The 11271-nt window shown below is 41.6% G+C and overlaps 1 non-coding gene across 1 annotated transcript; it reads right to left on the reverse strand.

The window, feature by feature from the left end:
• Positions 1-1372: 1372 nt before the first annotated feature.
• LOC141715661 (small nucleolar RNA R71) lies at positions 1373-1479 on the reverse strand. Its single transcript, XR_012572415.1, has one exon. It is a non-coding gene; the product is annotated as a small nucleolar RNA R71 (small nucleolar RNA).
• Positions 1480-11271: the final 9792 nt, after the last annotated feature.

Consider the following 11271-nt stretch of genomic DNA (forward strand, 5'->3'; position numbering starts at 1 on the left):
AATTGTTTAATACTTTAGTGTGTGATGATTGTATGATATCTAGTATTGGTTGTGCGTATTCGTCTTATGTGCGTCGCGAACATATAAGATAGGGTGTTAATCTCTTGTGAAGTGACGGTGGATCTTGAGATTTAGAACTTGCCATGCTAGCATAGGTTCATGTATGTTGTGCATGATTAGTGGGTAACTCTAACAGTTTTATTTGCCCTATGTAATCAAAAGGAATAACTTGCGCTTAAATCGTTGTGTTGTCAATTTCTGTAGACATATAGGAACTCAACATAATTGATGACTATTCAACTTCTATCTTAATTGTGGATGCTTGGTAGAATGGTATTAGTACAATAAAAGTTGGCTTTTATCAGTTTCGTGTTATTCGATTAATATCATCACTGTCACATGCTAAAGGTAATAACAATGACTATTGAAGGAAGTAGTAATGAAGTTGTGATCTCATGAGTGTTTTATTATTGATAATTTGAAGTGTGAAGTAAGCGATTAATTAAGTAGTTAATTGTAGTTAATATTTAATCAACAATTTTAAGTGTTAGTGTCTTAACATTGAGAAGTAATCATACATTGGTGAGTGAGTTTAATTAGACAATAATTTAGTCTGAGTCTCTGTGGGAACGAACTAGAAAGTATTCTATATTACTTGCGAACGCGTATACTTGCGTGAATATTAGTGCGTGTTTTCGCCCTAACAAGTTTTTGGCACCGCTGCCGGGGACTCGGCGTATTTGTTTAGTTTATGTACTTACCATCATTGGTCATTAGGACTCAGTGATTAGGACGTAGTAGTTAATTATTGTTTCCGGTTGTGTTTCAGGTACTTTAGCAAGCGTTTATGCAAACTCGTTCTCGTGCTCGCAAGAGGACTTTAGATACAGCTGAGGAGACAGACGAAGTTCTTGATATTCCGGAGAAGTTAGATTTTGAGGATTCGGATTCAGGAACTGAGCGGAAAGAACCAGTAAACATGGGAGATCGTATTGTTCAAGTTGATCCAGCTCTTATGGATTTTTCTCGGCCTAAAATTGATGACATTCAGTCAAGCATCCTTCATCTGGCTATTCAAGCTAACACCTTTGAAATCAAGCCGGGCACTATTCAGATGGTGTAGAATTCTGTTTCTTTTGGAGGAGCGGCAACTGAAGACCCCAACATGCACATAAGGAATTTTGTCGAGATCTGCAGCACTTTTAAGTATAATGGCGTGACTGATGAGGCTATCAAGTTGAGGCTTTTCCCATTCTCACTGAGGGACAAGGCTAAAGACTGGTTACATTCTGAACCAGCTGGGTCCATCACTACGTGGCAAGATCTTGCGGAAAAGTTTCTGGTGAAGTTTTATCCAATGGCAAAGACTGCTGCTATGAGGAGTGCTCTTACTCAGTTTGCGCAGCAACCTACAGAATCTATGTGCGAGGCTTGGGAACGCTACAAGGAAATGTTGAGAAAATGTCCACATCATGGAATGCCGGACTAGATGGTGATCACTGGTTTCTATAATGGTTTGGGGGCCCAATCTCGGCCCATGCTCGATGCAGCAGCTGGAGGCGCCTTATGGGCTAAAAGTTATACTGAGGCGTATAATCTTATAGAGACGATGGCTGTAAATGAGCATCAAAACCTAACTCAGAGGATGACGTCAGGCAAGGTAGCAGGAATTCTGGAAGTTGATGCAGCCACCGCTATTGCAGCCCAGCTCCAAGCGCTATCAATGAAGGTTGATTCTCTGGCTACATATGGAGTTAATCAAATAGCTATGGTTTGTGAGCTTTGTGCAGGTTCTCATGCTACAGATCAGTGTTCTCTTATCAACGAATCTGTTCAGTATGTGAATAATTATCAGCGACAACAGCAGCCTGTGCCAGTGACCTATCATCCTAACAACAGAAATCATCCAAATTTCAGCTGGGGAAATAATTAGAATGCTATTCAGCCACCATATCAGCAAGGAGTGAGTAAACAGTTTAACCCACCTGGATTCCAGCAACCACAGCAGTATGCTACAAGGCAATCATACCCTCAACAGGGAAGTACAGCTGCACCTACTAGTGCTGGTTTTGAGGAACTTAAGCTGTTATGCAAGAGTCAGGCGGTTTCTATCAAGACCTTGGAAAATCAAATCGGTCAATTAGCCAATGCAGTGCTCAATCGTCAACCTGGCACTCTTCCCAGTGACACAGAAGTACCAGGCAGGAAGGAAGCTAAAGAGCAAGTCAAGGCTATTACCTTAAGGTCTGGAAAAGTTGTTGATGCTGAAAAGGCAAAAGAAGGAGAAGCTGAAATTAGAGATGAAGAATCTAAGCAAAAGGAGAAAGCGGCGGAACCAAGGAAGACTACTGTTGAACATACTCTGCCTGAGGCTAATACAGGGGAGAAACAGCTCTATCCTCCACCACCTTTTCCTAAGAGATTGCAGCAACAAAAGCTGGATAGACAGTTCGGAAAGTTTCTGGAGGTGTTCAAGAAACTTCACATCAATATACCTTTCGCTGAGGCTCTGGAGCAAATGCCTAGTTATGCGAAGTTTATGAAGACTATTCTTTCAAGGAAGGTGAAACTGGATGACCTTGAAACCGTTGCTCTCACGGAAGAATGCAGCGCTGTTCTGCAGCAAAAGTTACCACCAAAACTGAAAGATCCAGGAAGCTTCACCATTCCTTGCACCATTGGCAAGCTGACTTTTGACAAGTGCCTTTGTGATTTGGGAGCAAGCATTAATCTGATGTCGTTGTCGATCTTTAAAAAGCTGGATCTGCCAGATCCAAAACCCACATACATGTCGCTACAATTGGCTGATCGTTCCATTACTTACCCAAGGGGCATAGTGGGGGATGTGCTCGTCAAGGTGGATAAGCTCTTCTTTCCTGCAGATTTTGTTATTCTGGATTTTGAGGAAGATAAGAAGATTCCCATAATCTTGGGAAAACCTTTCTTGGCTATTGGCCGTACCTTGATAGATGTGCAAAAAGGTGAACTTACTATGTGGGTACAAGATCAGGATGTGACCTTCAACATATTCAAGGCAATGAAATTCCCTACAGAAGATGAGGAGTGCTTAAAAGTGGATGTGATTGATTCTGCGGTTACTTCGGAACTCGATCGCATGCTAATGTCTGATGCATTGGAAAAGGCCTTAGTGGGGGATTTTGACAGCGATGATGAAGATGGCAACGAGCAATTACAATATCTTAACGCTTCTCCCTGGAAGCGAAAGCTGGACATACCGTTTGAATCTCTTGGTACTTCTGACCTTAAGAATGCTGAAGGAAAGCTCAAACCATCAATAGAGGAAGCACCTACCTTGGAGCTCAAGCCATTACCTGAACACTTGAGGTATGCTTTTTTAGGTGATTCATCTACGTTACCTGTTATTATTTCATCTGACCTTTAAGGTAGTGAGGAAGACAAGCTCTTAAGGATTTTGAGAGAATTCAAATCGGTTATTGGATGGACCATAGCAGACATCAAGGGGATAAGTCCTTCATATTGTATGCATAAAATTCTGCTAGAGGAAGGTAGTAAGCCAACTGTGGAACAGCAGCGAAGATTGAATCCCATCATGAAGGAGGTGGTGAAGAAAGAAATTCTGAAATGGCTGGATGCAGGCATCATTTATCCTATTTCTGACAGCTCGTGGGTGAGCCCCGTACAATGTGTACCTAAGAAAGGAGGTATCACTGTGGTCGCAAATGAAAAGAATGAGCTCATCCCCACTCGAACAGTTACAGGATGGAGAGTATGCATAGATTATAAAAAATTGAACAAAGCCACAAGGAAGGATCACTTCCCTCTTCCATTTATTGATCAGATGCTTGACAGGTTGGTGGGTCATGAGTATTTTTGTCTTCTGGATGGTTATTCAGGGTATAATCAGATTTGTATTACACCAGAGGATCAGGAAAAGACTACCTTCACTTGTCCATTTGGCACGTTTGCTTTTCGCAGAGTTTTGTTTGGGTTATGTGGCGCCCCGGCCACTTTTCAGAGATGTATGATGGCTATATTCTCTGACATGATTGGAAATAATATCGAAGTGTTCATGGACGACTTCTCCGTCTTTGGACATTCATATGATGAATGTTTGAATAATTTGCGCGCCGTACTCAAAAGATGCGTGGAAACTAATTTGGTGCTCAATTGGGAGAAATGTCATTTTATGGTGCGTGAAGGCATTATTCTTGGGCATAAGGTCTCTAACAAGGGTCTGGAGGTGGACAAGGCCAAGGTTGGAGTCATTGAAAATCTTCCCCCACCTAATTCTGTGAAAGGAATCCATAGTTTTCTTGGTCATGCGGGTTTTTATCGGCGATTCATCAAGGACTTTTCAAAGATATCTAAGCCGTTGTGTAATTTGCTTGAGAAAGATGTGCTTTTCAAATTTGATGATGAATGTTTGGCAGTATTCGAGACTCTCAAGAAGAGTTTGATCACTGCACCAGTTATTACAGCACCAGATTGGACAGAACTGTTTGAGATGATGTGTGATGCAAGTGATTATGCGGTAGGTGCAGTTCTGGGACAGCGCAAGAAAAATCTCTTCCATGTGGTCTACTATGCGAGTAAGACTTTAAATGGGGCCCAATTGAACTACACCACTACGGAGAAGGAGCTTTTGGCTATAGTCTTTGGTTTCGAGAAATTTCGATCTTATCTACTTGGTACGAAAGTAACAATATTCACTGATCATGCGGCTATTCGCTATCTGGTTTCCAAGAAGGATTCGAAGCCGAGACTCATTCGTTGGGTGCTTTTACTTCAGGAATTTGAGTTAGAGATCAAGGATAGAAAAGGTACTGAGAATCAAGTAGCTGACCATCTCTCTAGGTTGGAGAATCCCGATTCTACTTCACAAGATAGGACGTTAATCAATGAATCTTTTCCGGATGAGCAATTGTTCGCAGTTCAGGAGGAAGAACCATGGTTTGCAGATATTGTAAACTATCTCATCAGCAATGTAATGCCTCCTAATTTGACATCCGCTCAAAAGAAGAAGTTTCTGCATGAGGTGAAGTGGTATATGTGGGATGAACCATATTTGTTTAGACAGGGAGCTGACCAGATCATCAGGAGATGTATCCCGTTCTGTGAGACGGAGGGGATATTACGAGACTGCCATTCCACGGTTTATGGTGGACACTATGGTGGTGAGAAGACGGCAGCTCGTATTCTGCAAGCAGGTTTTTTTTGGCCTACTTTGTTCAAGGATACTCATCAGTTTATTTTAAGGTGTGATCGTTGCCAAAGAGTGGGAAATTTGACAAGGAAGGATGAGATGCCATTAAATGTGATGCTTGAAGTCGAGGTCTTTGATGTTTGGGGAATCAATTTCATGGGGCCTTTTATCTCGTCTTGCAATAATCAGTACATCTTGCTGGCAGTCGATTATGTCTCAAAATGGGTAGAAGTTAAAGCTTTACCGACAAATGATGCAAAGGCAGTACTAAATTTTCTTTATAAGCAAATTTTCACAAGGTTTGGAACACCTCGGGTAATCATAAGTGATGAAGGATCGCATTTCTGCAACCGTAAGTTCACTTCTATGATGCAGTGTTATAATGTGAATCATCGAGTAGCTACTGCCTATCATCCGCAAACAAATGGTCAAGCGGAAGTATCTAACAGAGAGATAAAGCGCATTCTAGAGAAGGTTGTTTGTCCGTCAAGGAAGGATTGGTCTTTAAAGCTCGATGAAGCTGTTTGGGCTTACAGAACAGCATACAAAACTCCACTTGGTATGTCCCCGTTTCAGTTGGTGTACGGTAAGGGATGTCATCTACCTGCGGAGCTTGAGCATAAGGCCTACTGGGCATTGAAAAAGTTGAACCTGGATTTAGATGCAGCTGATAAGAAAAGAATGATTCAGCTTAATGAACTTGATGAATTTCGACTTCAAGCGTACGAGAATAACAAAATGTATAAGGAAAAGGTGAAGAGGTGGCACGATAGGAAGCTACATCCTAAGTTATTTGTGCCGGGGCAACAAGTTCTCTTATTCAACTCTCGGCTCCGACTTTTTTCAGGGAAGTTGAAATCGAGGTGGTCTGGGCCTTTTATTGTCAAAATTGTGTTTCCACATGGAGCGGTGGAAATTTTTGAGAATGATCCGGACCAAGCATTTAAGGTTAACGGTAAGCGTTTGAAGCACTACTGTGGGGACATGGCAAACCGAGAAGTGGTTAGTGCCATTTTGTTGACTACTTGAGAAGGGTACGAAACGTCAAGCTAATGACGAAAAAGAAGCGCTGCGTGGGAGGCAACCCATGAATTATTGTTACAGGAACCCTTAGAAGTTAATAACCTATCCAAAAATAAAAAAAATCAGAAAACAGGGGCTGAAAAAAGAAATCCAGTGACCCCCTGAGCGCCCGCTTAGCATTGCTGAGCGACCGCTCAGCAAGCTGAGCGCCCGCTCAGCTTTGCTGAGCGACCGCTCAGGGGTCGAGTACCAGAATTTTTTTTATAGTTCAGAAAAAAAAAATAGTTGTAGCCCATAAACCCACGATTTGTTCCCACTACCCCATCATTTTAACCCTTAATTCCCAAACCCTAATCTAATCCACACCCTATATATACATACACCTATCCTACATATCTCCCACAAACTTCCTACACTTAAACTCTCTCCCAAGCACCAAAACTCAGTTCTTACACACTTTTATTCACGAATCAATGGCACCCAAGAGAGCACGCACTATTGACAGCAGCAGCACAGTTCCTACTGCTGATTCATCGAGGGGTACTGCTGCAAGGCCTCGGTTAACTGACAGAGCTGCGGAGGAGGAGTACACTAGGCTTTTGGGGAAGCTGATTCTGAAAGAGAGAGGGTTTTTACCATCGGGGAGGGATGGTGAGTTGCTGCCCATGATTGCAGAGAAGGGGTGGATAGCTTTTTGTGAGTCACCTGAAGCGGTACCGATGAGCGTTGTTCGCGAGTTCTACGCGAACGCGAAGGCCGAAAAGAATGGGTTTTCTGTGGTCCGAGGGCTGACAGTTGATTATCACCCTGCGGTGATTCGCCGTGTGATTGGACAGCGAGAGAGGAAGCCCGAGGAGGAGAACTGGAATGAAAAGACTGCTGAGGATTTTGACTTGGATTTGATTTGTGCGACTCTCTGTCGACCGGGCACAGTTTGGACCTTCAGGACCGACACTAATGAGTATCATCACTTTCCGGCGATCGCCATGAACAGGTATGCCCGTGCATGGAATGCATTTATTTGTGCTAATATTTTGCCTTCTTCGCATGCACACGAGGTCACAGTTGAGAGAGCACAGTTGTTGTGGGGAATTCTGAATGAGGAGTACTATGTGGACCTTGGTGAGTTTATCTACCAAGGAATTCTGAAGTTTTTGAGGGGAGCGAAGCATATGAACATCCCTTATGCATCCACGGTTACGAAGCTATGCCGAACAGTGGGAGTGAACTGGCCGGCTCATGAGCAGTTGCAGTTGCCGGCAGCTCCGATTGATTCTGGGACGCTGAATGGGATGCAGGAGTGGACCGGTGGTGAGCCTGAGGAGCATGGGCTGGGTTATCATCTTCCAGGAGGGCGTCCAGCACGAGGTGCTACTATGGCTAGGCCAAGGCGTGATGAGGCTGGTTCTTCGAGAGCTCAGGAGGGTGCTGGGTTGGCTGATGCTCAGTATAGGAGGCTTTCACGGCGGATGGATGCCATGTATGAGACGTAGAGCAGGTTTGCTCAGGAGCTCACCCTTGCGTTAGGGACTGCTTTTCGGGGCCTTGGAGCTGATATCCAGTGGCCAGTTTTTGGTGAGGACTCTGCATACCCGCCGCCTGATACTCCACGCACTGAGGGTGATGATGATGATGACTCCGAGTAGGTATACCCTGTGTTACTTTCTACTACCTTCACTGAGGACAGTGAAGATTTTAAGTTTGGGGGTGGTAGTTGAGGAATATTGTGTGTGTCATATAGCTGCATATTCATGATAGTTTAGTTCATATAGTTGCATAATTTATGCCATATAGTTTTTTTGTTATGTATGTCATGTAGCTCATGCATTTACCATGATCCCTTTTGCAATGATTTATCGACTGAATTGTGATATTGATGTGAGTGTAGTGATAGCATTAAAGTGATATTAAATCGTGTAGGTTGATATGCATGCTAGAAACACTTGTAATTCCACTAAGTCTTAGAGAATGCGTAAGGGCTAGATTGTTGTTATGATTTGGTTGTTTTCGAGGTCAATCTATTTATTATGCTTAGAATTCGATAATAGGTTCTTAGTGATAAAGGCATGAAAAAGAAAAAAAATTGGAAAAAAAATGGAATTTGTTGCTAGTTGTGGCTAGGCGTCAAATGGCTAGTAGCCGGCTCGCATATGGTGCGAGTAGTCTAGGGTTGAGCAAGATGGAGCGAAACGCACTTGCTCAGAAGTTAAAAAAAAATATTAGTTTATGCATAATTGATCAAGAGTGGGCTCTTTGGTATTCGAGTTATTAAGTTCTTAGGGGACTTTGTGCCTAGTGACCTAAGGCTTTTAGAGTCTGGGATCCGCTAACCTAACGCTCGTTACATGGATACCATTGTATAAGTCTTTTGTGGACCTCACTCATTGCACGGTCAAATAAGTATTTGTGTTGTGAATAAAAAGCACGATTCCGTAATAAGCTCCAGAATTCTTGTAGTGTTGTATATCACATTGTGCCTAGAATTTTTATTCTTTGTATAATCATATGATTGCCTTGAGGATAGTCGAGTCATAATAATTGGTCTAGTTCCGAAGCATATCTGTTAAGCATTTGCACACACCACATTTCTGGCTGTATGTCCGTTTGCATGAGTTTATTGATCTTTAGTTGTCTAACTGCATTCGTTGAGATGTTGCAATTTGGTTGGTTAATCGTAGTAAGGGGGATCGCTGCATTTTCATATAGATTGCATTCATGCATGTTTTATATTTGTTTTTGAGTCTGTGACGCTTGAGGACAAGCATCGATTTAAGTTTGGGGGTGTGATAAGTGGCATTTTATACCACTTAGAACGTCTTAAAATGGCTTAAATTGGAGACTTGAAATCAAGTATTTTGTGTATTTGATGCGTTTTTCTAGTGTTTATGCATTTCAGGGTAATAGTTGTATTTCGGGGGAGGAATAATCAAGAATAAGCCTTGGCATGTGTTCACCATTGCGAGAGGAAAGAAACGGGCAGATTACGGCGAAGAAACGGAGCAAAATCAGATTTTTTCCAGTAGAGGTCTGAGCACCCGCTCAACATTACTGAGCGGCCGCGCAGCAAGCTGAGCGCCCACTCAGCTATGCTGAGCGGCCGCGCAGGGTCGGGGAAAAAAATATATTATTTCAGGACTTCTACTTCTGTTTGGTTTCCACTTCTATGTAATCTGAGTTTTATGGGACTATTATATAAGTAGATTTGAGACGTTTTCACAAGTGTGGATTGAAGAAGATCGTGTTTTACGCAAGGAGCGAAGGAGATAAGGAAGAAGACCGATTTAGCACACCGCAACGAAGAGGAAGCATATTTTTTTGTGATTCTTGTTTCGTTGTAACGTTGGATGCTAGTTTTCTTACTTTGAACTTATTTACTCTTGTGACGTACTCTGTTTTAATATAATTAGTTTAGTTATTATTTTCTTGTGTTTGTTTATCATGGTTTCATATGAACCCATGATGACGATAAGTGCTATTATGGGCTAATCGTGATCATGGGGTTGCAACGGATTTACTATGGAATTCTTTAGTCAATTGTTTAATACTTTAGTGTGTGATGATTGTATGATATCTAGTATTGGTTGTGCGTATTCGTCTTATGTGTGTCACGAACATATAAGATAGGGTGTTAATCTCTTGTGAAGCGATGGTGGATCTTGAGATTTAGAACTTGCCATGCTAGCATAGGTTCATGTATGTTGTGCATGATTAGTGGGTAACTCTAACAGTTTTATTTGCCCTATGTAATCAAAAGGAATAACTTGCGCTTAAATCGTTGTGTTGTCAATTTCTGTAGACATATAGGAACTCAACATAATTGATGACTATTCAACTTCTATCTTAATTGTGGATGCTTGGTAGAATGGTATTAGTACAATGAAAGTTGGCTTTTATCAGTTTCGTGTTATTCGATTAATATCATCATTGTCACATGCTAAAGGTAATAACAATGACTATTGAAGGAAGTAGTAATGAAGTTGTGATCTCATGAGTGTTTTATTATTGATAATTTGAAGTGTGAAGTAAGTGATTAATTAAGTAGTTAATTGTAGTTAATATTTAATCAACAATTTTAAGTGTTAGTGTCTTAACATTGAGAAGTAATCATACATTGGTGAGTGAGTTTAATTAGACAATAATTTAGTCTGAGTCTCTGTGGGAACGAACTAGAAAGTATTCTATATTACTTGCGAACGCGTATACTTGCATGAATATTAGCGCGTGTTTTCGCCCTAACAGTCTCCTCGGTAACAGCATTAAGAGGTCTCTCAGAATCTGGGCTATCCGAATCAGAAGGATTCTCCCGAGATGGAGAGCTCAAAATTGCAATAGGCCACTGCCAACATAATAATATACAGACAAGACACAACCAGGTCAAGGCAATTCTATCAAAACATTTAATAGATGCCAGGGTAACACCGTCGGAACCCTCGACTGACTCTAAAGGTTTGCTCCTCTATATGAGTTGCTGACTCACACTTAAAGTCTCACGTTATCACCTACTTAACACAATCCCTAACCTGAATCAGGGACTTGAACCTGTGGCTCTGATACCAACTGTGATGGCCTCAACCCCGGGGTCAGGACTTGACGTCACTAAACACAATTACCAAAAATATAAACAACAGAATTATTATTAAAATATACTAACTTGATCCCAAACCAAGATCCGATCCAGGTTCAAGTATAATTCAGGTTCTCATTATTACAAACTCTTTATTCAATATCTAAGACATACTAACTTTATTCAGCAACTCTTCAGACCTCATGGTCTGATACAAACTACCTCAGAGGAGCCAGGTCCAGTAGGGGTGGAAACACGGGTCGGTCTGACTGATCTTCTAGGCATCTGCGAAATATATATAACAGTTTGCAAGGGTGAGCATAATCGCTCAGCAGTACCAAATATGAATAACAGATTAAAACAGTAATGTAACAATAATGGGAATAGAGCTGTAATCATGATATCAACATTTCATAATGATAATCAAAGCAACTGGATATCACTAATTAGCATGCTTTGTGAAAACAATATTGTAGTGTGCTGCGTAATACCAGAGTCC

This window comes from Apium graveolens, chromosome 3 (genome assembly GCF_009905375.1).
Source record: "Apium graveolens cultivar Ventura chromosome 3, ASM990537v1, whole genome shotgun sequence".
In the NCBI taxonomy this organism is placed as follows: Eukaryota; Viridiplantae; Streptophyta; class Magnoliopsida; order Apiales; family Apiaceae; genus Apium; species Apium graveolens.